The 27,770-nt window shown below is 40.9% G+C and overlaps 1 long non-coding RNA gene across 1 annotated transcript in view; it reads right to left on the reverse strand.

Moving 5' to 3' along the window:
- Window positions 1-353: 353 nt before the first annotated feature.
- LOC112656950 (uncharacterized) overlaps window positions 354-27,770 on the reverse strand; it is a 32,062-nt gene continuing 4,645 nt past the window's right edge. The window contains exon 2 of the long non-coding RNA XR_003134752.3: window positions 354-1,412. This is a non-coding gene — a long non-coding RNA (uncharacterized LOC112656950). The remainder of the gene's footprint in view (window positions 1,413-27,770) is intronic.

Consider the following 27,770-nt stretch of genomic DNA (forward strand, 5'->3'; position numbering starts at 1 on the left):
AAGTAAATTTCTCAAGGTCATACATTGCCAAAGCCCCAACTTGAATCTGGTCTTCTCTCATTCCAGTGTCCACAGATGTGAGCCTCTACTTCATGGGATCTGGCTAGAGTTAATCCAAAACAATGGGAACTCAGCCCAAGATGATATGTAGGGTTTGGGAAGTATTCACACATGAGTTGACATGTGAGTTGGATTCTGAAAATAGGATAGTTTTCTATGTGGAAAAAGAAAAAAGAAGCCAAGGTGCTAAAAGACAGATGTGTGGGAAACTGCATGTGGTCTTGCTCTGACTGCAGGACACACTGTGGAGGGCAGAGATAGGTTAAAGCAATGACCCAAAACTATCAATAATCTCAGGCCAAAAGGACAAATTTATTTAGCTCATTGTAGCAACAGAGAATGATCAGCAGAAGGTCCATGGAATAGCTCTGTAATGGAGAGTTAGGAAGGGCTCATTACAGGATTTGGGATCTTGCTGGGTGATTCTAAACAGCATCCAAGAAAATATAGGCCTGTTCTGTATTGAGGGCCATTACAAGCAGGGGTGATTTGGTAATTGGATGTTTAATCATTTTATCCAGGAGATAGAAGGATAAAATGGGACTAATATCATCCACAGTGAAGTCTTCCATCTTAGCGGGGAGAGGGAGATAGGATAGTCATTTTGTAGTTGCAGAGTATCCTCGTCTCTGTTTCAGATATGGTCGCGAAGTGAAGTTGTCTCATCCTTGCCCTGTGAGCACAGCTTGGCTTCAGTTGGGAATAGCTAGCTGCCAGTGATGCTTTTTACTTTCTCAAAGGACCAGGCCCTTGATTGCCATTTAAAGAGCTAGGACTTAAAGGTTGAAGGATTTTACAAAGTGGAATGACATAACACAATTTCTGTTTAGGAAAACCCCTCGGGTGGCTATGTAGAAGATGGTTTTGACTGGATACAGATAGGCCAGTAGCAACAGAGGCAAGAAAACACCCCAGGAATGGGAATGGAAAGGAAGGGACAGTGAAGAGATGCCATAGGGGCAAACGGGAAGACTTATGCTACATAACAATTTAAAAAGAAGTGATGATACCAAGTTACTTGGACAAATCAAGCATGCTTCTTGATCTCCAGTGTTTCATTGGGAAAACTGTAAAATTTTAGAGTTTCCTTTTCCTTGAAAACTAAAACCCAGTGTTTACCATGTTCCTGCTGGGCAGATACAATTGCTTAGGCAAGTGAAACTTGTCACAGTTCCGGTAATGTCCCTACAAGTACCTTTTTCTTTCTGAGATTGGTAAATTTGCAACATATTCATCTTGGTACAAGTCAGAGCAAAACACCAAGCAAAGAGACTGCTGGTTCCAGGTTCTGTTAGAAGATGGACTCCATCTGTTGGTCTAAGGCCATGAGTCCTGAATCAGCCACCAGGAGCCTGAGCAGAAGATAAGAAGGACAGGTGGTAAATACACGGTCAGGTTACCTGGCTCAGACAGTCTCTACCCTTTCCTCACCCCATTCTCCCCCAATGGGCAAAAAAGAGCAAATGGGCTATTCTGGGGAAGCAAGAAATCAGTAGATTGTAATAGAACTCTGGAAATAAGGAGAACAAAAATTTAAAGAGAAAACTTTCTTTAGTATAAGGCAGGAGATTGGCAGTAACTGAACATAAAGGAGAGACCATCTTTTTTTTTAAACAAAGTGCTAATCATGTTGTCCTACCTTTTTTTTTAACCCATAAAATTGTCATTTATTGATGCACAGAGAAGACTCTAAGGCTAGTGCAGAAAATGAACCAGACAATGAAATCCAGTAGCAATAAATCATAGAGCATTACAACTATTAATGGCCATAAGTTAAAGGGGGAGAAAGGATAGGAAGAGACCCAAAAGTCTTTTAGTCTTTTTGTTTGTTTTCTTTGGGAGATTGCCACAAATCACTTAATTTTAATCTGTGACAGCACATTTATATAAATAGCTTTGAGCAGAGTGCTTCTTAACATTTACTTCTACTCCATTTAACATAAATGTTTTGAGGAGCAGACATTGGTTTGAGAGTAACATTTCACAAAACTCAGATGTTTTATTTACCCAGTACTTCTACAAGCCTACCCTGTGGATTAATCTTTTCTAAAACTGTTTTTTTTTTTTAAGCCAAATGAAACCCTCAGAAAGTGAGGATTCTATTAGTTCATGACCTTATGTTTTAGTGGAGAAAAAGTAGCTTTGCAACCCATAAAATGTATTAATGTGGGATAGAAATCTTTATCCTTCCACTTACACTAGGTCCAGTCAACAGGATGGATTAGGCCCTAACTAATCTGACATTAGTATTAAAAACAAATATTTAAAAACATATGTATCCATTACTGGAACATTAGGTATGAGGCTTTATTTCTTGGTATTAAGATATATTCTGACCCCAAAAATATTTAGTAGAAATCATGACTATATGTGAAGTTGGGTTGGGGATACAGATTATGACTTATATCACCTTCTCAAGTAAAGATTGATGGCCGTTTAAGAACTGATTAGTGAGATAGCAAATTAAAAAGAAGGTACCTCGGGGTGCCTGGGTGGCTCAGTCAGTTCAGCACCTGCCTCTTTGTTATGGCTCAGGTCATGATCTCAGGCTTGATGAGATGGAGCCCTGAATGGACTCCATGCTCGGTGGGGAGTCTTCTTGAAGATTCTTTCCCTCTGCCCCTCCCCTCTATCTAAATCTTTAAAAAAAATAAAAAGAAGGTACCTTGTGACATATTTTGCTGCTCTGCCTTAAACTGTCCAACTGCAGTGTTGAAGGATATCTGCCATAAGCAAACCATGTTAGTGTTCAGATCTCATGACTAAATGGTGCTGTAATTAGCACAAAAGTCATGTCAAAGTCTCCAAAAACCATGAACAGTTCAATTATCAACAAATTGGAAGTAGCATTACATATGTAGTTAATTTAAATTATTTTCTAAAACTACAATTTTACATATTTCAAAATGTATCTCATTTCTGTCCAATTGCCTAGGTTTTTCCAACACCTAATTATTACTTATTTCTTCAACACATTTTATTTTGAGCTGCTGCCATTTGTTTTCATTCTGACAAAACCCATGGGGTATATAGATGCATAGTACATTGTTCCTGCTCTCATGGAACTTAAAATCTACACGAAGAATCATTAAAAGTTAAATGGTGGCATATTAAAATAACACAAAATCGATTATCTAAGCCACAATATATTGCTCAAGTAGAATAGATCATGTAAGTGCTCTCTGTTTATGGCAGGCAGGAAATTATTGTTGGGTTGGAGTAGTTAGTTGAAACTTTATGAGGAAATGGATATAAAACTGGCTTGTGAAAGATGGATAGGGGCCAGGGAGTGCTAAAATTCCCCACTTCTTGGGCTGGAGATCCTGATTTGTAGTTTTTGCAATTTCCAAAAATACCCCCATTGTGGCTGATTTGAAGGTACCAACCTACATCATTGATCATGAGATGAGAGAGAGACACTCACAATTGGCTCTTTGAGCCAGTACCAGCTGACTCCAACACTACTGAATGGGAGATTTTTAAGTGGTGAAGATGCATTCAGTTCAATAGTGTATAAAAAAAAAAAGAAAGGATGGCGTGGTTTTAGGTCCTTCTCGAAGCAAAACAGCATTTTGCCTTATCTCTCCACCCTCCCCTCTACCATCAATCCCAAATTCAAGCTCAGTCCTAATTATAAATCAATTACCTTTGAAAACTACATCCAGGACCCTTCCTATTAAGAGTGACAATGGTGATCTAGCATCATCAGTGCCTTTGAGATGCTGTCCCCACAGGTGATGAGAGTCTCAGCCTGATCAATTTACCCCTTCTTTCTCAGCATCTCTTATGAGCAGGACACACATTTGCCAGATGATGGGCCCAGATTAGAAGCACAGGCTGTGTTCCCAGAACAGATCAAAGTTACATACAAGCACAGAATTGTGGGATTTAAAACTTGGTAAAACTTGGCTGATTTGCTCTCTCTCAGCTATACGTTTGAAGTGTTCAGTGGGGACCCCAAGTCCTGATCTCATCGCTCAAGAAATGTTAAAATGCCTCTGGTGATTCTGACTTTAATTCACCATGACTGCTGAAACAGGAGCTTTGGAAACGAAAGCAGTAGCAAATCTCCTGTGTGAGATCAGAGCTCTAAGGGGGACATTTTGTGGCAGCTTCCTTGGATATGAGTGTGGATCTAAAGAAATTAATGGGACTTCAGTATTTCTAACAATTTTTCCAAGTGCAGATGTGTGACTGAGGGGGGAGAAAAGATTGTTTGCCCATTCGTTTATTCATTCATTCAGCCATAAAAAGATGAAAATAGACCTCATTCTTCTTGCTTCAATCCTTGCCTCCTTTTTCTTTCTCTCTTTTATTTTCTCTCCCACCTCCTTTTTTGACTACCTCCCCTCCCATAAAACTTGATTAATGGACAACCTCCAAGCTTACAAAAACAGCTTTTGGAGGAACTGTTCTGACAGTTCCTGGAATGAGACTGATCCTGGGATCTCCAGCAAGAGTCATGAAAACCCAGAGCAATCTCCAACTACCTACCGCAAGGCAAATATTGTAGCAGTTAGAGGTAAAAAAATTGTAACCTGGGCCAGACCACAAGGTCATACACCCTGTCCTTCTCAATTGAGAAGATCCCAAACTGCATCATCTTGGACTGTTAATGTGTCTTCAGATCCAGATTTGCATCAGCTGAATAAAGCCTTTAACCTCTATTAGAAATACTTGAACAATTTCGTTTCTCCTGACACAACAAATATTTATTGAGCATTTCCCCTGGCCCAACACTAATCCCGTTGCTTTGGGGATATCAGTGAACAGTACAAAGAAAAGACCCCTGCCCTCGTGGAGTCTGCATTCCAACCATCCACTAAACCATGGGCTGACAGATTTGAGCTATGGAACAACAGGCTCATTTAGGGGAGTCATAAACATAAAGGCTGAAGACGGAAGTTTAGGATTCTAGACCCACTGTCCATTCCTCAAATATTGTGTCCATAATCCCCTCTCTGATGTCCCATTTTCATTCTAAATTAGAAATTGACCTTTTATCAAATACTGCACTTTCCAGAAAGGACCCCCAAAGTACCAGGCACTTAGGAACCATATGAAGTGGGAGATTTAAAATACAAATCTTAACTTATTTGACAGAAGAAATGGAAGTTCAAATGCTTAAGACAAAAAGACTATTGATTTCTCGGAGAGTGTATAGAAAGCACCCAGCTCAATGTTTTGTAAGAATTATTAAGGCAATAAAGGACTACTACCAGGATAGTCTTTTATTGTCTAGAATTTCTCATGCACAGTGATAATAAAAATGGACTTACTTTTCATTGATTTTATTGTTTTTAGACTCGCTTCAGACAGTGTACCTCCATCTTGCCTGTACCCTGGGCTGACCATCCTGGTCAGCCTCCACCCTTGGGACACCACAGTTCTTACTTCAAACATTTTCTTAGATTCATCTCATCTATAGAGTCTTTTTGACCAACCTATGTCAAGGTTGATCTCCTATGGCCATTATAATCCGTTTCTCCTAATTAGGCCTTATTTAAATACAACCTGGAGTGTGTGAATTACTCCTTCCTGCATATCCTGTATCTTCTCAGACTTAACATAATAAGGGCAGGACTGGGTCTGGCATCCCTCACCCACCAAATGATAGGTGTGCAGTAATTGTTTATCAGTTGGTAGCAGAGGATGTGGATGGCTGTGTGCAAACCACCATCCCCCATGGGCCTGGTTCCTCTCATGGTAGGGAAGCACATCACTGTCCCGGCTGGGCCCCAGTTGTTCTTCCTGCAGAGACCCAGTTATGTCTTATGACCCAGGGCAGCAGGCCCACTGGGGGAAGAGATTGCAAGCCTGGGCGCTGACCTAGTAGCAACATTCCAGGAATAAAGGGCAGTACGTTGCTCAAGTACAAGGTAGGGACTTATCTCGAGTCAGAAAGAGAAAAAGAAGGCAGGTAAATCTTTGTGAAACCTTGAGGCCCAAGCAATACTGCCCGGAAGCCAGTAACACAATGTGTCTCCCAAAGGGTAGGACTCTGCCCAACTTTGCCACAAATCCCTATGCAGGCTCCAGACATGGTAGGAGCTCCGCGGAAGAGCAATGTGATGGGGAAAAACCAGCAGCGACGGAAAAAAGCAGTGGTGCCTGGCAGAGGCGGTAGTGCCTGGCAAGGGCGCCACCTACTCAGTGGTAAAAAATCTTAACATTTATTGAAAATGCACCTCGTTGCAAACACTAGGCAAAGGTACCTGATGGATATTATTTGTTTGCTATTCACAATCCTTTGAGGTAGTTTGATCTCATGGCTATGATGTGCCAGAAACCAGGATGGTAGTTGACTGGTTTTGTTCAAGAACACATGTGAGGCATCAGGACACATCAGACACACTTGTGAGGTGAGCTCTCCAGGGGCTGAATACTAGGGTGAGTTTTTCTGGTGGCCATTTTATTCATGTGACCCCATTTGATGTCACTGTTGGTGAAACCCCAGAAAATGCGAGTGACAACGAAGCAGGAGAGCTCGGTTTTTGTCTCACGGGGTCAAAGAATGAATCTCACAGACAAAAGAGAGTAAAGCAATAGAAGTGTATTAAGGGTGGGTGACGATAATGAAATAATCATACCAGCTTGAGGAGAAGGTAGGTAGATAACCACGAATTGCAGATATAGAAAGTAGTCCAGGCTCAACTATCCGGAGGATTGGGACGGGGTAGGATGGAGGGATGGCACTGTGCTGTGCTGATGTCCCGAAGGGCAGATCACTAGGAAGAAACCAATTAGCACTGAGGGCTGGCAGATTGCAGTCCCTGCAGGGGCTTGAAAAGGAACAAGCCTTGGAGGTGTGCATGGGAGGGAAGTGGGAAGTCAGTTACCCTCCCTTCCCTCCCCATCACCTCGGGGGGAGGCTCATTAGCCCGTGCCAGTTCCTAGGCCAAAAAGAAGTGACTGCTCCTTACGCTTAGACCAGTGGTTCTAGACCTATGTTGAATGCTGGACCCACCTAGGGGCTTGAAAAGGCCCCACTTACTGGTTCAAAGATTATCGCTGGGCTGAGGTGTGGCCTGGAGGGGCAGATCAGGATTTTTTCTTTTCTTTTCTTTTTTTTTTAATTTTTATTTATTTATGATAGTCACACACAGAGAGAGAGAGAGAGGCAGAGACACAGGCAGAGGGAGAAGCAGGCTCCATGTACCGGGAGCCCGACGTGGGATTCGATCCCGGGTCTCCAGGATCGCGCCCTGGGCCAAAGGCAGGCGCCAAACCGCTGCGCCACCCAGGGATCCCCAGATCAGGATTTTTTCAAAGCTCCCCCAGGTGATTTTAGTGTGTAGCTGTCTGGGTTGAAAACCCCTGGGTTAGGGCAAGCCCAGATGAAGGAGAATTGACTGCACCTAATATTTATTGAGCAACTACTATTCCCAGGCACTGTGCTGGGTGCTTTATGTGGATCCTTTCTGATCCTTAAAAATCAACCTGCAAGTAGGTATGCTCCTCTCATTTTGAGAAGTAAACTAAGCCTCACAGCTGAATCAAGGTCACAGAGGCTCTATCCCATCCCCCCCCCTCCAAACCCAATCTTCTCCTGTTATATGTCCTGGCAGGACAGCCACCACCATTTCAAATTCTGAAAAGAGAGGTGGAAAGAGGCCAGAGATCGTCTTCTCAAACACTCTTCACGAGAGATTATAAAGCCTCTGACCCCTCCTCTGCCGGTGTTGTGTGATTGCCTTTGAACCTGTGTCCTTCCTTACAGCTGTCCTGCCATTATCTCTGAAAAATGTTTGCCCCTGTTTCTGTTGGTACTTCGTCTGTCTCGTTCAGATAACGGTGCTGTGCTAGTTGCTAGGGGATGTGTCAGAGAGAAAGAATACACAGTGCTTGTCTTCGGAAAATCTTTTGGTGAGGTGAGCAACAACTATTAAATGAAACCACTTTGGAAGAGTAATATGGGGTTAAGGAGGTTATTTGAAAAGCAGAGAATTGATCCAGCAATTGGTTGTCCCCTGGGGAGCCTCGGTGGCTCAGCTCAGGCATCTGACTCTTGGTTTCGGCTCAGGTCACGATCTCAGGGTCATGAGGTTGAGGCCCAAATTGGGCTCCGCAATGGTTGTGGAGCCTGCTTAAGATTCCCTCTCTCTCTCTCCTTCTACCCCTCCCTGCTAAAATAAAGAAATAAATCTTAAAAAAAAAAAAAAAAAAACCATACGAAGTGGTCCTCAGACCAGCGGCACCAATAGCCTATGGGACAATTTCAGAAATGCAGATCCTCAGACCCCCCAACCCAGACCCAGTAATCCAGAATCTGCCTCCTAAACCATCCCCAAGTGATACATTTCTATATTAACATTTGGAAGCATTGGTCATGAGCAATATTGCATCACTCATGTCCCATGTTGTTGCTTTAGGAACATCTGTTTTATTCCTCCCTTTCTCCTAAGACTTTCCCCGTGCACACACTTTTTTTTTTTTTTTTTTTTTAAGAGCATCGTTGCAATTCTCCCTTCCCTTCTTAAAGCACATGAAACCAAGATGAACAGGGAACAGGGATCCTGTTCATAACGAAGTCTTTTGTCAGGTTTCCCTATATGGCCCCAGGTGCCCTGGCACAGCTGCTGATATTTAGTTACGTTCTGCACCAGCAATTCTAGCATTTGGGAAGTGAAATTCATTTTTCTCTCTCTGCCTTATGAAAGCCCGGGGCAAAGGAGGTGAAGAAAGGGGAGCTTGGAGGAAATCAGTATTGGAAGTATCAGGTGTAGCAGTGAGGTCAGACCATTTTCATCTTAGGTCCTGGCATTTTATTTAGGCCTGGGCAATCTATCCCTTTAAATGGAGTTGGGAGAGTTTCTTTAATAAGGCCACAGACAAAGGTTTGTAATTTTAAGGGGCTCAACATTTGACTCAGAAGTCCTTATATTAAGTTACACCCTAAAAAAAGGGATTGTGTTCTGCTCTATGTTTGGAATAATTACTCTCGGAAATGGTCAGTGAGGTCCTCTCAAGCATGGTCATCAGGCACTTGTAATATGAATTGTTCCATTTAATAAGCAAACCACAGCTCCATTTAATCTTACACGAATGCATGATTTTCATTTAGTCAAATAAGGCGAATCACTTTCTCCTCTCTTACAAATCTGTTCTCCTCGTTCTAGTATTAAGAAGAAAGACCTACCTTTGCTACTGAATGGATTCAAAAACGAAATCTACTCAAAGAGAGGGATGAATTTGCAGATATTGGGAAACTTTGGAGTTTCAGGATTGTGGGGACTTTGAAATAAACAGTATCATTCCCGCAAAGTTGCAGAATTTTGCTATAGAATGTTTGCATTTGGGAAAATTCATTATGATCCTAAGTCACAGGTCAGAAATATAATTAAACTGATAGTGTCATAGGGTAAAAATAAAAAGCAAGGTCTGCAACTGCTTCCTGCAACCCCTACCACCACCCCCCAACTCCCCAGAAAGGCTCTTAAAGGAACATTTAAAAGACAGGCCTTTGTTCCCTGTATCTGCTGTGCTCAGGTCAGGTGGACCCTGCGGTGTGGCTGAAATATTTCAAACAGTCACTCACAAATGTGTCATTTGACCTGCTGTTCTTCCAAAGAGGTATGAAAAATGTGTTTCTTGCTGAGATAACTTGAAATCAAATAAACATAATCTCTTTAATTCTTTCTAAATAGTTCCATATTTTAAGTCTAAGCACAATAGAGCACAAAGCTTCTAGCTTTAAAAAAAAAAGTTTATTTTTTTACATATGTGTTGTTGGATTTTTTTTCTTCCAGTTTGTGTTAGATATTAAGAGTATAATTTACATTTCAAACCAAGTGAATATATTTCCTTCTGTTTGGAGACACATACACAAAAAATGGCAACATTTTTACTTGGTTAAAGGTATATGTGTGCTTTCACAGGAGTGCCATCTTTAAGCAAAAACAGACATTCTTTTTTATATTAACCATCACTTGATAAACCAGAGGAAAGTCTAAACCAAGGCTCGTAGAGAAATGGAATGATATTTCCTTTTGCAAAATTGGTTCTGGTCCATTGTTTTTATTTATATGCAATAATGGCACTCACTCAAGTTTGTAATAACGCTGTCATGGCTGAAGGGAGTTTGTTTTAGGTATTATATCTATTATCTGCTTCCTCTCTCTTCTTTAAACAGAATCTCGGAGGAGAAAGTCTGTATGTAGCATGGATTTAAGAAGAAACAAAAAATCAAAAGCTTTCCTAAAACCTCACTGGGTAGGATGTTATTTTAGATTGTTTCAAGATTTTTAATAATTCTTGTTTGTTTGCCCTTGGCATTGAACATTGAATAACACAGAACTTGCCTTATTCTTACTGGAGAATTATAAGGCTTGCAGTGCTCGTGCAATGTTCTATTAATTTCCTTTGCTGCTTTCAGGCAAGCCTACCTAACCTTTTGCCCAAACAAGGAATATTTATCTAATGCTCCCTGTCCAAGGATAAATTTAGTAGTTTGCAAGTGTCTGCTTTGCTCCACCACCACTAGAGTGTGCTCTAGTGCCATAAGATTCAGAATGTTTCCTTCAGATGGTTGGCAAGGGAAATGGTTGAAATGCCTAGAAAAATTCTTTCTGTCTAATTGCGTAAGTGTCCCTTTAAGAGTCTTGGTAAGACTGGATTATGTTCATGGATTTGATTAAGGTGGAACTGAAGACTTTACCTTCAGTCTTAATACATGACAGGGTTTGGCGCGGGTTCATTTTTGTATTTGAATTAGCTCTGCTTAGCTCCAGTGGGGGTGGTAAGAAATATTATTTCCCCCTTGGTCCGCAAGCTATATTTCCAGGCAATAACTCTCTCACCTCATCTATAAGAGTGTGTTACCATGGATACATGGTGGGGTGACCTGGGAAGAATGAACTCCTGAGTGTTGGTGGCCCTTGTTGCAAGTTCCTAGCAGACGTGGCTTGCAGAACCTTGACCGCAGGGGAGTGATGAGAGCACAGTCTCAGCAGGTGTCCACTTGGGAGTCTAGCGGAGCTGGAGGACTGCACGTGATCCTCCCTGTGGTTCTAGCAAATTTCAGCAGCATCTCCCTGTCCTTCAGCCCCCTGCTGGACAGAGCACTGGCTTTTGCTCTACTTCTCCCCCCAGAGAAAACAGATCATTGAGACTCCCTTCTGGCGCCCTAGTTCCTCCATTTCCCCTTGTGTCTCCATGACTCACAGTCTCTTTGCTCTTGGTCCTTTAAATAACTTCAGACCCAATATAACTTCCTTCTCCAGGGCTCGGTCAAGGTCACTCCAGCAAAGTCTGCAAGTTTCTTATAGCTGGGGCCACTTGTCTCCCTGAGATGTATAAGACTCTCTGCTCAGGCTTCAGGGAACACAACCTCTGACCAGAAGATAGCCCAAGACCTCTTTCACAGAAGTATGTGCCTGGGTCTGCCCGGACAGATGGAAGTGCAGCTCCGTTCCAGCTCTGGAGGCCACTCTGAAGCAGATTGGCCTGAGAGGGACCACAGCCCCAGAGAGCCATCGGAGGTGGCCAGGGTGCCAGGGTTCCTTTGCCGCTGGATGGGCCTGGCGGGACCCCAGCACCTGTGTGGGACTATGTGACCCCCCTCCATATGAACCAAGTTAGCCTGGGAATAGACAGCTTCCCAGTGCCCTTTGCAACCTGGCAGTGGTGGTACATCTCTTCGGTTGAAGATATCTCTTATACACGAGGAGATAGCTTGGGAGATTTCAGGGAGACCTCGTACCCCTGTGCACAATAATCTCCACCTAGCCCCTTTCAAAGTCACTCCAAATAAAAGCAGAATCTAAATAAAAAGAGTGCACTTGCTATGTATGTACAACTTTAAGCCAAGCCATGTCATGAGAGGCCTCTTCAGACTCCCAGCAGAGCCCCAACCTATGGACATCCACGAGCCATCTTTTCTCTGAGGTGGCTCCTGGGCAGGCAGTCCTGCAGACTCCCCTCCCAGAAGCCCAGGGCAGCCAGTCCCTACTGGATTCTAAGCCTCCCGTAGCAAATGAACGTCATCTGTCCTGCTGCCGATCCCGATTCTACCAGGAGCCCCCCAGCTGCCACTTTTGGATACCCCATAGGCTTCTAGGAACACTCACGGAGGTGGTTTGTGTGCTAACAAAGCCTCCAAGCCAACCCTGACTCTTCACTTGCTCTCTTGAAGTTCCTTCAGCCTCTGCATCTATATGACTTGCAGACAGTCTCTGGTCAGGAAAAAACAATAGAAATCTAGCAATCTACTTCTCACTTGGGCAACAGCATGATCCTGGATGGAAAGAGCACAGGCTCCAAATTCTTCAGCTTGTCAGTTGTGTGACTGAAGGAATTTGTTCCAAATTTCTAAGCCTCAGTTTCCTTTATTTTTTTTTTTAATAAAGGAGAGGCGCTATGGGAACCAGGCTTAGTGTGATGAACTGATACCCCAAGACGGAAAATCTGTGCTACTGATTCAGGCAGAGAATGGGGCAAGCTGGATGCATCACTGATCAGCTCATCTGCACATGGCTCACCAGATCACATTCATCCAAAGTGCCTTTAAAAAGGAAGTCATGTGTTATTCCTTCTTTGGTTTGCATTACTTACTGAATAAGCCATAATTTCAAAGCAACAAGGGGCTACCAGACATGAAAAGAAAAAGAGAATTCTGAGAGTTGTGCAAAAATAAATATTTTCCTACCATGATATTGAATTTTCACCATCGAACATGCCATATATGTTGACTCTTCAGAATCATTATAATTACTTACCTGAAATTTATTAAATGTATCATGGGAGAAGCTGGGGATATAAAAATGAAAAAACAAAACCGAAAACACAGTGGTTCCAATTTCTGAGCCTCTCTCCTTCCACCTCAGGATAGAACCACACCTCTAGGGACCATAAAGAGAGATTGTTAAATAGAATTTATTGTGCAAAATTATAGTTACAGTTTATGATGAAGAACACTATTTGATGATCTCATACCAATACAAACGCACTTATATTTGGGAGTATTTCCCCCCTTGAGCATCATGGCAGGAATAGAATATTGTGGAAGAACATTGGACTAAAAAGCCAAGTTCCAGTTCTGTCATCAACCAACCAGCTGTGTGGCTCAGGTGAGACACTTAACCTTCCAGGTGTCTGCTTCTCTATCAGGAAAATGAAGAGTTCTAACTTTAGATCAGTGAACCCCAGATCATGCTATTCAACAGGATCATCTGGGGAGCTTTGAAAACGTGCAGATATCCAGGCTCTACCTGGAACTGCTAATTAGAATCTTCACAGGTGGGCTTAAGACTCCACATTTTGTAAAAGTTCTGCCACATGTTTCTGATGATCTGCAGATTTAGGGAATGCCTCATTGGAAAGCTGGCCACATTTGGTCTTTCTTTAACCCACCTCATTTCTCACCCTACTTAAAAATATGTCTCAATTTCACCTGGTTTCCTCCACTACCTTCCTGCTCCCTGATCAGGGATTTCATGACACACTCCTTTGCATCTGTGGCCTTAAAAACACACCTCTGCTCCTTCTATGTCCTCAGGTCCTTCCTCCACTGGGAGCCCCACACTGTTCTTACTGGTTGGGTTCCTGTCCCTGCAGCTGACTAATTCCCATGGATGAAGTCACTTATCCAAGTGAAACCAGCCCCTCACCCCCCTCCCCTCACACATCCACACACCCAAGATCCAGGACCAACCCTAGTAGGGTTTAAAGTTGGTGGGGGGGGGGGCTGAGATGAAATGTGGGGGGTCTGACCTCTTGTTTTACCACTTTGCTGGTTGTGTGGCTTTAGCAGGTTACCTAACCTCTCCATAACCCTTTCCTCATCTGAAAAATGAGAATAAAAATGATTTCTAGCTCACAGTTTGCTGGGAATGCAAAATGAGATCATATATCCCAGCTAACATTTTTTGAGTGCTTATTGTGCAGGAGGCAGTGTTGTGAGCATTGTATATGCATTAATACATTTCACTGGTGGAAGGCAGTCTCAGACCCAGGTAAGGCAGCTCAAAATCCAGCAGCTACTACTCTACAATGTATGTAATGTGCTTGCCAAAGTGCCTAGCATACAGTAAAAATTGAATACATATTTAAAGAAAATCCAAAATCTGGGCTTTTGCTTTGTATACTGTGACTGTTCCTTTATCTTATAGTCCAATTTCAGCCAGACTCAGCATTATTCTCTATTTGAGACTCCCATCTTACCCCCCTGTCTACTCACCCAGTTCCCCCAGGACTTGACTATATCCTAAGAGCTTTCTCCTATAAGGCCTTCCTTCCTGACCTCTGTGTCTTTAACCCTATACAGTCTCTCTGCTCTTCTATCATTACCATGAGAAGGGTATGACTTGATGAAGGTTGAGAGACACACAAAAGAGAGTTACATCATGCCAGTCCTCCCAGCCAAGGCCATCCTAGACCAGTTAGCAGCCAGCAGATTCTCAGACCTGTGAGCAAATTCAGCCATGATCAACAGTCACCATACTAACTTCCTCGTGGGCAAACATAAAGCCTTATTATTGTATATTGCTAAGCTTTTTTTTTTTTTAAGATTTATTTATTTATTTATTCAGAGTGAGAGAGAGAGAGGCAGAGACACAGGCAGAGGAAGAAGCAGGCTCCATGCAGGAAGCCCAACGTGGGACCCGATCCCAGGACTCCAGGATCACACCCCAGGCTGCAGGCGGTGCCAAACCACTGTGCCACCATGGCTGCCCTCGCTAAGCTTTTGTAGTGTTTTCTTACACAGCAGTATTGAAGCAGCAGATGACTGGTACATAAAATAAATGTTAAGTGGTATCATATGGATGCGATAACAAAAGCCAGAATGTGGGGAATCCTATGGGATAAATAATCCAGTTTCTTCTCTTGTCCTGTAGAATTCTCCACATTCTGAAGGGAGAAATGTTATAGATTAAAGGAGGCTTTAATCTATAAATGTTATAGATTAAAGAAACATATGAGCCAAAAGTAGTATCTGGATCTTACATGAACCTCATTCAAGCAAGTCTGCTATTAAAAAACATTTGTGAGACAACCAGGGAAATTTAGCACTAATAAGATGATTGATGTTAAGAAATTATCGTTAAATTTCAGGTGTTACAATGGTAATACAGTTGTTTTTTTTTAAGAAACCATATCTCTGAGAGACACATATTGAAGTATTTATAGATGAAATGATACAATGTCTAGAATTTTCTTTAAAATAATCCAATGAGGTAAGAAGTAGGAGAGAGTTATTCATGAAACAAGATTAGCTATATATTGGTAGCTGCTGAAACTGGCTTATGGGCACTAGAGATTTATTATACTATTCTCCATAGTTTTATGTATGTTTGAAAATTTCCATTATAGGGACACCTGGATGGTACAGACGGTTAGATGTTTAACTCTTGGTTTTTGCTTGGGTCGTGATCTCAGGGTCATGGGATTGAGCCCCATGTCAGGTTCTGTACTTAGCATGGAGTCTGCTTGAGATTCTCTCTCTCCCTCTCCTTCTGCCCTTCCCACTCATGTTCTCTCTATATATAAAATAAATAAATTTTTTAAAAAAATTCCATTATAAAAAGTAAGGAAAAAAGGAAAGAAGGAAGGGAGGGAGGGAGAGAGAAAGGAAGAGAAGAAAATGAAGTAATTGCTAGGGACAGATGATGAATCACAAAGTAATATCAGAATTAAGGACTTATCACTAATGTCACTTATGGTAGAACCCTGGGCTAAGCTATTCAGACCTAATTTGAAGCTGTGGATCCTCCATGTTAAATGGGAAACAACTATGATATAATCTTAGAATATGCATGGGGAGAAAGTCACAACATAATATACATGCAAATAATCTCAAGACCAATGAGTGTCTAATAGATCTAAGAAATGGCAACAGATCTAAATCCATAACCAAGGAAAGAAATATGATAGAGCAAGTCTCAGGACATTAAGAAGAAAATAGCAAGCATAAAACAAAAACTGGAAGTTGTGAGAAAAAAACTTAAAATTATGAAAAAGGAATAGGACAATAAATAAGAAGTAATTAGAAATCATGAAGTGAAAAACACAGTTGATTATATAAACTGTTAAAAAAAACTCATTAGATAAGCTTGTTAGTAGCCAATTTAAAACTGAAGAGATATTTAGTACATTGGAAGAAAGAATTTAGTAAATCCCTCAAAATGTAGCTCAGAGAGGTAAGAAATGGAAATTATGAAAGAGACTTAGAAACAAGAAGAAATCCAATTAGAGTTCCAGAAGAAAAGGAAGATAACATGATAAAGAAGCAATCTTTGAAAAATATAATAGCTAATAATTTTCTGAAACCAAAAGAACAAAGGAGTACCAAACAGAATAAGAAAGTTCTATGCCGAGATGTATCACAGAAAATTTAAAAACAATAAAGGTGAAGAAAAAAATCCAAAAACTGCCAAGAGCAAAAAAGGCACAATAGGTAAAAGAATGACACTTAGATTGAAAGTGGATTTCTCAGCAGTAGACAGCAGGGGAAAAAATAGTGATAAAAGTGCTGAGAGGAAAATGATAAATCTAAAATTCTATACCTAGCTAAATCATCGTTCAGAATCAGGGTGAAATGAAAGACAGGCATAGATATATAGAGTTTCAGAAACTACTAAAGATATATTAAAAAAAAAAAAGATGAACTCTGAAGGAGACAGCATAATGAAAGAAGAAATAATGGGGGGAAAAAAAGAAAAACACATTGATAAATCTCAATATTGCCTGAGAAAGCACTTTATTTAAATATAAATACTATAATATGTTTGATTACATTTTCCCTATCTCCACTACCATTACTCCTTAGGATCAAAGTCAGCTCTCACTTAGATCACTAGTTTGGTTACTGCTAACCATTTTCCCTGCCTTTCATCTTACTTGTCTTTCTTCTCCACTCTGCAGCAGAGTGAACTGTCTATAGCATAAATCATACAACTCTTTGACAATTTCCTAAGGTTTTTAGGAAAGTGGTCTTAGAAGTACATGTACATCATGTGTGAGCAGATGAAACATGAGGCCAGCTTGAATTTTGTTTTTGCTGCTATAGACACTTTTTCCTTCTCCATACCCAGAAGGAAGTTAGATATCTGTGTTCAATTGGCTCTGTGTTGGAGAACTGAAAGGAGAGGTCACCAGGAAGAAGACAACTCTGGGCTCAGTTTTCATATGTGACATTTGGGCTCATGAATGTTGGCTTGTCCCAGAGAGGGTGAGGAAGGGCAGAATTGCTGAGGATTTAAGACACAGAAGAGGCCAAACTAGAAAAGCGAGAGAGATTTCTAGAGATAAGAGATCAGATTCCCAAAGGTTCAAGCAGGTAGAGACCCGGGTTCACTTTTTATCAACACTTGAGTCTAAGCACTGATGGAGAATGCTGGAGGTGGATAAAGGGAACAAGAATGGGCCTAGATACACACAGAGATATGTTTTCCATGTCCAGGGGGAATATTTCTTCAGGCCCAAGCTTGTGTTGGTGTTGATGACATCTGCCTTCAAGGGAAAATGTGGCCTTGGACAATGGGCACACCAGTAGAGGCCACCATAAAGATTAAGTCCAGTATGTTGTGGCTGTGTAAGCCCCAAAATGACCTGGATAAAGTGGAAAGGGACCCAAGTAATGACTGGGTAAATTTCCTGATAACCAAGTGGGATAAAGACTCGAAATAGATTAAGTTTGACTTATTGAAATAAAGTCAATGTACTCTTATGAATTAAAATCCGTCTCTTCTCCACTTGGGTTACCATCTCTGCATGATATATCCCCCGTGGACCTACCCTTTACCCTTTATAGCCTACTCTAAGGACTCTATAGTCCTGAAAGGAGCATGGATGCTGGTAGGCCAGATTACGCATACTCCTCTGCACTCTAGGCCCACAGACCTGTTTGCTTGAGTACACCACGTCATCTTCAACTCCAGGTGTTCACACATACAGCCCAACTTCTCCTTCCCCCAGGCAGCCCTTATCTGGCAAACCTCCAACTCTTTCTCCATTTCAGGTCTCAGCTTCTTTAAAGCCACCTGTGTGATCCTATAACATCCTGCATGTCCCCAGTCATAGCCCTCACCACATGGTGTTGTAATAGCCAGATTATTTACTGTTTTTCACAATAAGGTCTGTAAACTCTGGGAGAACAGAAATAATGTCTGCCATACTTTTAATTGTTTACTGGTACACAAAACTTGGCACGCAGTAGATAGAATCCCAACTGATATTTTTGAGGTGAATAATAATAGTAGTGTTAGTAATATATAATTATTGCTAATAATATTATAATAAAAAATGTTGTTACAAACATTTGCTGGAGTCTTTACTCTATGCCAGGCTGGCTGCTAAGCCCCTAACCTAGGTAGTTTTATTTAGTTCTCATAATATTCCCATTTTATAAATGGGAAAAATAAGGTAAGAGAAATTGAGCAACTTGCCCAGCTAGTAAGTGATCATGGTGGGATTGAACTTAAGCATTCTAACACCAAAGCCCATGGAGTTAACCATTGCCTTCTAGTCCTTAAAGGAGCATGGATGCTGATAGGCCAGATTACACCTGTTCCTGGACTCCAGTGAGACTACCATTCATCAGAGAGGCCCATCTCACCATTCATGACCACTTCCTGCAATGCAGGCATGATGTCTGCTCACTCTATGCCCCCATTCCTACTGCTCTTGCAGCCTTCTTTCATTTCTACAAACAAATGTACTTATGTACTACCCTTGTGTCTAGGATATTGCCTTCTAAGGTGAAAACCTCCTAAATCCATCTTCTTTCATATGCGTGGGGGAGAAAAGTCTCATTTGTTCCTTAGGTGGTGCCTCACCTAACTCCACTCATTTATAGTCAGCTTATTGCAAATGTCCTGAACCCAGTCTCACAATTCAGTCTAATGGTGCACTTGATATGATATATTCCCACAAAAAAGTAAAGCCCTTTTACTGGGTTTGTGGAAAAATAAAACACTAAGAATGGCATTAACTCCCCAGTCTGCCACATTCCTTCTCCTGATGCCTGACAGAAGTGTCATGTGTTCAGGTGTTCTTCATCTAGGCTTATCTTTGACTTCACTTGGACTTGCTGTTACTATCTTCCCAAGGTGAGGATACAACACTCAGCATCCTCACCTTTCCCATCTCAGAGAGACAAGCAGTAGGGATAGATCTTGGCCATCATCTAACAGGATGTAAAGCCAGCCCCAGAATCTGTGGGGCTCAGATTCCAGAAGCACCCCTTCTCCCCTGTACTTATTGGAGCTCCCATCCTTCAGAGAAAACCCAGTTTCCCTCTGGGCTCTGTTAACTGAGAAATAAGGGGCTTTTCCCTCATTCATCCTATTTTATTCCTAAGGTCCAAACAGAAGAAAGATGATCTATCTTATTTTACTTAGACAAATTTAACAAGACACTCTTCTGATGGGTCGTGAAACACTAAGCTGTCCTTTGGCTCTCAAAACATTTTGAGCCAATGTTTGCCTTTTTCTAAACCCCAACTATAAGTGTATGGCTATTTTCTAACATGAAAGGAAAATGTCAGTCTCAAAAAATCATTAAAATATAGTCTGAAATCTATTTTGCTTTTTTTTTCACCCTAACTTCCAAGATTAGATCATCACAAGCAAACTGTCATTTTTAAAGGCAATCATCCCCAACTTTGGTGTTTAGTGTGGCTGAGTGACTAATCATAGAATTTCAGGTCAGGGAGAAGTAAAGAGCAGGGTCACAGCCTGACTGGCCAATAGGGTCTTGGGTTATTGATCCTTCAAGAGTACCATCCAGGGACTCCATGGCCTATAGCCAGAGAAACCATTGCATAGTCCATGGTAGGTAGACTTTATTTTTTTTAATTTTTAAAGTTTTTATTCAAGCTACAGTTAGTTAACATACAGTGTAATATTAGCTTCAGATATACAATTTAGTGATTTAACACTTACACACAGCACCAGGCATTTATCACAAGTGCACCCCCCAATCCCCATTTTCTATTAATTCATCCCCCCACCACCTTCTCTCTGGTTACCATCAGTGTGTTCTCTATAGTTAAGAGACTGTTTTGTAGCTTGTCTCTCTCTTTTTCCCCCTGTGACCATTTGTTTTGTTTCTTAAATTCCACATATGAGTGAAATCATATTTGTCTTTTTCTGACTTGTTTTGTTTAACATAATACTCTCTAGTTCCATCCATATCATTGCAAATGGCAAGGTTTCATTCTTTTTTATTGCTGAGTAATATTCCATTGTTTATATGTACTACAACTTCTTTATCCATTCATCAGTTTGATGGACATTTGGGCTCTTTCCATCATTTGGCTATTGTAGACAATGCTGCTATAAACATTGGGGTGCAGGTATCCCTAAATTAGTATTTTTGTATCCTTCAGGTAAATACCTAGTAGTGCAATTGCTGGATCGTAGGGTAGTCCTATTTTTAACTTTTTTAAAAAAGGGTTTTATTTATTTAGGAGAGAGAAACCAGGGGGGAGGAACAAAGGGAGAAGGATAAGCAGACTCTGAGCTGAGTGTAGAGCTGGATGCGGGGCTCCATCCCATGACCCTGAGATCATGACCTGAACCAAAATCAAGAGTTGGATGCCTAATAAACTAAGCCACTGACATGTAACTATTTTTAACTTTTTGAGGACTATCCATACTGTTTTCTAGAGTGGCTACATCAGTTTGCATTCCTACCCGCAGTGTAAGAGGGTTCCCTTTTCCCCACACTCTCACCAACACCTTTGCTGTTAAGTTTAGCCATTTTGACAGGCGTGAAGTGATATCTCATTGTAGTTTTAATTGTATGTGGAATCACTACTTGTGTGCATATAAATGAAAATATTTAATTCATTTTATCAACTATGTTAAATTCCTCAAAATGTTACATATCTATACTTAAGTGATTTTTCTTTAGATGTTTAAAGCATCAATGCAGGAATCCTGAGAGAAAGAAAATATACTAGGCTAAGGGTCAGGTACGAGATCGTTATTTTTGCATTCTGAGCTTGTAAACTTTGTCACATGGAAGGTCCTTTATTCTACTAACTAAATGCCTTTGATGATTTTGGGTATGCTAGTTTGGGCAAACTTACATGCTTTTCAGAAAAAGCAGGAAGAATTTGGAGTTGCAAGAGTCAATTTTGGGAAAGAGGAGGATGAGGAGGAGAGCAAGTCCGAAGCTGAGGTAATGGTTGTTGATGGAACACTTCTTTCCATTCTTCTAGAATCAACTCATTTGGCATGAGTGGATTTCCATGGAAACTGGAAAAAGGGCTGAGTTTGGGCTGATGCAGCATGACCAAAGAGCTAGAGGCAGAAGAGAACATGGTGACAAGATTTCCCACTCTGGAATATTAGGAAGAGGTTTGGACTTCCATAGACCATGGAATTAGGTGTTTATCCAAGTTAGAATAAGTCTCCAGGGAGCAAGGAGCTTCCCAGATCACATCTAGGCTGCAAATGAATGCTTTGTTTCTTTCATATATTTTAATTTCTAATAAATTAACTTTGAAATGGAGTGCGAAAGTGTAAGTTTTACTTGCCCTATTTTAAAATCATATCCCTGAGTGTTTCTTCCAAATTTAGATAATAGCAATGATAGCAAATATTTATTTTGACTCACAATGAATCAAGTTTTGTTCTTTTTATTATTATTTTTTATCGTTCAGACTAAATTTATGAGGATGGCAATATCGTCATTCTATTTATTTAATTTCTTTTTGTGTGAGCAATCTGAGGGCCATAAAAGTTAAGAAGCTTGTTCAAAATCACAGGGATAATTAGTAGAGCCAGGATTTAACACAAGCTGCTCCCTGAACTATTATGAAAATGCTTAAAGTCATATATGTGCTGTAATTACTTTCTAAATTAGCTGTATAGTTATATGTCTCTTAAATTTCTTTTATCATTTGATTTATATCTTCAGTCTGGTTTAAGAAAGATCTTCCTTAGAGTGAGTGGTTTAGAGATAATCTCTTCTGAAAACAATTGGCAAATTGGCAGTATTTACGACCTGTATGACCTTTCTACTACCAATCATCAACTTTTGGAGTACTGATTATTTAGGTAGTCTGATAGGCACTGGGATAAATCCACAGTGTTAGTATTCAATATCCATATTCAATCGGATAGGTACATTTTAATATCATCTTCACATCTTCTACATCTGAATGTAAGAAACTTTATTATTTGACTCTGAATTAGAACTAAAGGATTTTTAAAACTCTAGTTGAATTATTCAGGTATAAGTCCACCAGAATTTTGAAACAGTGGTACCATAATATTTGTTATGAGACTCTTCTGTGTTGGAACCAGACATTTCTTTCCTTAAATCCATATTGTGTTAATGGTCTGATTTTTCCAGCCATCCTGCCTCAAACATGTTTTCTTCAGTCAGGCAGAAAAACAAAATAATATTTACCCCATATATTTTCTTAATTTTTGTATTAAAGGTCTTAGTGGAGGGAATATTAATGATGGCTGTGGTTTCTTTCCTATTCCTTTTGGTAGGTAGAGCCTAACTCCCCTTCCCTTGAATTTGGGCTGGCCTTACTACTCGTCTGACCAATGGAATACAGCAAAAGCAACATTCTGTGTCTCCTGAAGGCAAGACATTAAACAAAACAGAACAAAACCAAAACCCCTGCAGCCTCCATCCTGGCCTCTCATAATTCTTTAGGAAACTTGAGCAGGAATAATGTCAAGTACCCTAAGACTTCAACACTGGAGAAGCCACCTATGACCACTCAGAGCAAAAGTTTCAGCTCAGCTCAGCATTCCTGCCATCCCCACCCAGGCATCAGACATGTAAGGAAGACATCTTGGACCTTCCAGACCATCTACCTACTGAATACCACCAAGTCATCTCAGTCCGTCATTCAAAACAGGAGAAACTTAAAGCTGAGCCTTTTCTATATTTCTCACTCACAAAATTGTGAGATATAATAAATGGTTATTGTTACCACAAAGTTTCAGGGTAGCTTTGTTTTGCTTTTTTATTTTAATTTTTAAATTTTTTTAGCTTTTTATAAAGATTTATTTATTTATTTGAGAGAGAGTGAGAGAGCATACATGCAAGTGGGGGCAGGGGCAGAGGGAGAGGATCTCAAGCAGATTCCCCACTGAGCATGGAACAGGGGGTAGAGGGTTCCATCTCACGACCCTGAGATCATGACATAAGCCCAAACCAGGAGTTGGATGCTCAATCACCTGAGCCACCCATGTGCCCCGTAGGGCAGTTATTTTTAACACAAAAGCAGATAACTGGAACAAAGAATTTCAAAATACTTTATGAACAATTAATTTCTCTAATATGGATACAATTATATTTGCCAATCAAAGTAGAATGGCTAAATGAAAGAATTTTTTTAAATGTAATTCAAACAGGGACAACATCAGGGCAAACATTTATGTGGCTCCTATGTTTCAGGCTCTTCATACACATATAATCTGCAATTCAAAACAGCTGTGGTTTTGTCTTTTTCTCACTCTCATTTATTCCTTTACAAATATTTTCTTTTTTTATATATATTTTATTTGTTTATTCATGAGAGACACACACAGAGAGAGAGGCAAAGACATAGGCAGAGAGAGAAGCAGGCTCCACGCAGTGAGTTCGATGTGGGACTCGATCCCAAGACTCCAGGACCACACCCTGGGCCAAAGGCAGGCACTAAACCACTGAGCCATCCAGGGATCCCCCTATTTTCTTATTCTTTATCAAAGGAATACAATGCACATGGCAAAATATATAATAGTACAGGACAACATAAAATGAAAGCACTATCTCCCATCCTGCTTCTCCCTTCCCACTAGTCTCCTTTTTCAGAGGCAACCACTTTTAACCTTTCCAAAGTTGTTGTACCAATTTACACTCCTGCTAGCACTTCCGTTGTTCGACACACTCCCTGACATTAAATATTATTAAATTAAATATTATTTTTGCTAACCTGGTAGGTGTGTAGTATCCCATAGTGGTTTACTTTGCATTTCTCTAATAACTAATGAAGTTGAACATATTTTCGTACATTCACTAACAATTCTGGGTCAAATTATATAAATACTTTATAGATCTTTGATACATGTAGCTAAATTACCCTCTAAAATGTCATACCAAATTACTTCATTATTAACACTCCATAGATATGAAATGTCTTCAACAATCGGAGAGACTAAAAATGGCTTACTTTGGTATTTATTTCAAATTCTTTTGGTTATTAGTACATTTGAGTGTTTAAAATTATTTTTTGAAGGCACTGTATAGGGACATTTATGTCTTCTTGTATTGTCCTATTGTGGATGGTTTATTGGATGGTATTCCAAGTATCTAATTTCTAATCTAAAGTCCTGAATCTAAGATTTTACAGATATTAGTAAGATTAAGACACGTTTTGTTTTGTTTTGTTTTAATTTTTATTTTTAAATTTCTAGGTCAGAGAATTTTCCAGGTCAGGGAAAAAGGTTTCAAGGGAAGATAAATGAAGACAACATTCTTGATTCAAGATCTTGGACAAAGCTGCCTACTTCATGGTGTCATCTGCTTCTGGAGCCTGAGTAGGCTCTGGAAATCCTCAATTAGATGTCACTCATACGGATGGCCTTCTAATTGTTAGGGGGGTGATAATCTGGTTCTAGCTTGGTGTGTGTCCTGAGAATTCTGGAAGATTTTTATTTTGATCAAAGTGTAGATGGATAACAGTATTTCCTAAAGCCTTCCTCAGCGAGATGATGTTTTCTTCTACAACCTTGATGTGTACTCCATCTCCTGCGCGGAGAGCTCAGGCCGCTGCTGCCCCGCACACATCCGACACCCAGACCCCGGGCCTGGCAGCCGCAGGGGGGCCACCCCGAGCCCGCTCCGGAGTCGCGGCCTTGGGCCAGACGAAGGGGCCCGCGACAGAGTGACATGTTTGGCTTTATTGTAAGTGAGGTTTAGTAGTAATAATGACTTTTAAATGACAATTTTTAAGGCAGACTTCAGTGCATTAACGTCTATGAAGCTGCTGTAAATGTTCAGAAAGAATAAACAAAGGAGAGTGACTCTTGCTTCCCAAAAGACGAAGTTTTCACACTTTTCCCTATTCCTCTTGCTAAGTAAAACTAAACATTACATGCAAGACAATGATAAGAAGACTGGAAAGTGGAGAGAAAGAGGCAGACCAGATAGGAGCCTCAGAAGTTGAAGAACAACATGCTGGTAAGTTCCCCGGGTTTTCTTTTTGCCTCATGGATCCTAGATTGGTTGCTAGAGACGCTGACAAACCAGAGACATCAATGGGCACAGACCAAAAAGCCCCAACGAAAGCATGTTCTCTCTGGTCAAAGGACAGGGAAAGTATCAGGACAGATACATTAAGAAAGTAACATCTCTACTATAGCTAAAAACCAAAGAAAAAACTATGGCCCCAGCTTTTACCCATCCTAGCAGAGGCTGAGTAGGGACCTAAACTTCCATCCTCTCCAGGTATCCCCAAATTCTCACCAGGGTGATGTTGGAGAAGGCTGAGGAAGGAGTCAGAACTTTCATCCTGGCTAAATAGTAATGGGACCCTTCTTCTCCATGGTGTCAGTGGAATACACATGGGAAGCCTAGACTTCCACCCCCCACCCAGCAATAATAAGCTGCCCCTTTCTCTCCCTGATATGGTAGTATTAGATGGAGCCTAAAGGAGAGTTGGGATTTTTTCCAGCACCCCAAAAAAAGGAGGCCACTTCTCTGCTCTGCCTCCTCCTCACTCTGATGTCAGCAGAGGTCACTGGGGAAGAGGTCACAGTAATAAGATGCTCCTACCCCCACACATATACCTCCCCACTCCCTGCCCAGCTAGGGAAGTACAATGGAGGCCTAGTGGGGAGCTGGAAGGCCCATGTCTGCCCAGCTGTATTGAGGAGCCATTCCCTTAGGTGTCCCTAGAGGCTAGGTGCTAGTGGTAGGGCCAGGAAGAGTTTACTTTCCCTGGGGACTTAAGAGGCCACACAAATGATCTTATTTCCCTTTTGTTTTGCTTTTATTTATTTGGTCCACACATTCATGTATTTCTTTCCTTCAATCTGATACTCTATTTCTAATTCACATGTTCCCTGACCTTGAATTTGCATCATATATACTGTGATGTTCTTTGGATGAGTCAACTTCGCTTGGCTACATTCTTCCATTTTTTCAATCAAACACTCATTTAGGTGTTTTTGTGAAGGTATTTTGTAGTTGTGATTAGAGTCTATGACCAGTTGACTTTAAAATAGGGAGATTATCCTAAATTATCTGGGTAGATATGATTCAACTAGTTGAAAAGCCTTAAGAGCAGAGTGGAAGATTCCCTGAGGAAGAAGAAATTCCACCTGTGGACAGTGGCTTCACCCCATGCCCAAGACTTCCAGCCTGTCCTTCCTGATGGCCTGTTTTAGGGATTTCATAGTTGCCTAGCCAGCCTCTATGATCACAAGAGACACTTTCTTGCAATAAAATTCATAACACCCATATATTTCCTACTGCTTTTGTTTCTCTGATTGAACCCTAAGTGGTACACAAATTTTCTAGTTTATAGTATGTATTACAGTAGCTGTCTCTAACCCATTGTGGAATGAACCAGAGCATGTATAACAGGTACATGTTCCTAATATATTTCACTAGTCTCCCCAAGAATCAAGTTCAGCTGTCATATGTTCCCTTATAAACTCTATTATTTTCTATCTTCATCCTTCCTCTTCTTTCGTCCTTGGTTCCACCCCCACCAGCCTCCTGTATACTTCATCACTATGTCTCTCCAAACACTTTCTTGGATTACAAAAAAACTCATTTGACACTTCAGTCCCTATTAATTCCCATACTACTTCTCTCTTTCCCTTCACTGCCACACTTCTTACAAATGTATCCTATTTTCTCTTCTTCAATTTCCTCATTTCCTACCCACTACTGCCTGGTTTCCATATCTGCTACTCTACTGAAACTCACTCCTTGAACTTTCAAGTTTCAAATACTTCCAGCTCACCAAATTTAACTATAGCAGCCCCTGCTAGCTGCTTACTGATATCCATTCTCCTCTTCTTCCTTGGTAATAGAACCAATAGCCATCTAGCTGCAATTGTATGTTTCTCAACTGCCTTTGCCCCTAAGAATGGCCTGTTCTTCAACTGTGACCAATGAAATGTAGCCTAATTGTAGAATGGCATTTCCAGAACACTATTTTTTAAAAGATTTTATTTATTTATTCATGAGAGACAGAGAGAGAGAGAGAGAGAGAGAGAGAGAGAGAGAGAGAGAGGCAGGGACACAGGCAGAGAGAGAAGCAGGCTCCATGCAGGGAGCAGGGAGCCGACGTGGGACTCAATCCTGGGACTCCAGGATCACGTCCTGGGGCGAAGGCAGGCGCTAAACCACGGAGCCACCCAGGCTGCCCTCCATAACACTCTTTAAAAGGATGGGACATTCCCATTGCTTCCTCTAATACAGATGAAATGTCTGGAGCATTAGCATCCATCATGGGTCAAGAGGTGACCATGAGGACATAAGTTGAGTAGGATGGAGCAGAGAGACAGAAGGAGCTCAGTTTTTTCCTTAATGACACGAGAGAGTTGCCAAATGAATGTTGGACTGACTTCTTTCATAATTTTGGATAAACCTCTACATAAGAAAATAAATGCTTTCATGTTTAAGACACTGTGGCAGAGTCTCTGTTAACAGCAGCTAAAATGCAAACCCTAACAGAGGCACCAGTGATCTATCGTTGTGCATGTATCCATCCACTACACGAATATTTGTTAAGTATTATTTTG

This window comes from Canis lupus, chromosome 8, assembly GCF_003254725.2.
Source record: "Canis lupus dingo isolate Sandy chromosome 8, ASM325472v2, whole genome shotgun sequence".
Classification (NCBI taxonomy): domain Eukaryota; kingdom Metazoa; phylum Chordata; class Mammalia; order Carnivora; family Canidae; genus Canis; species Canis lupus.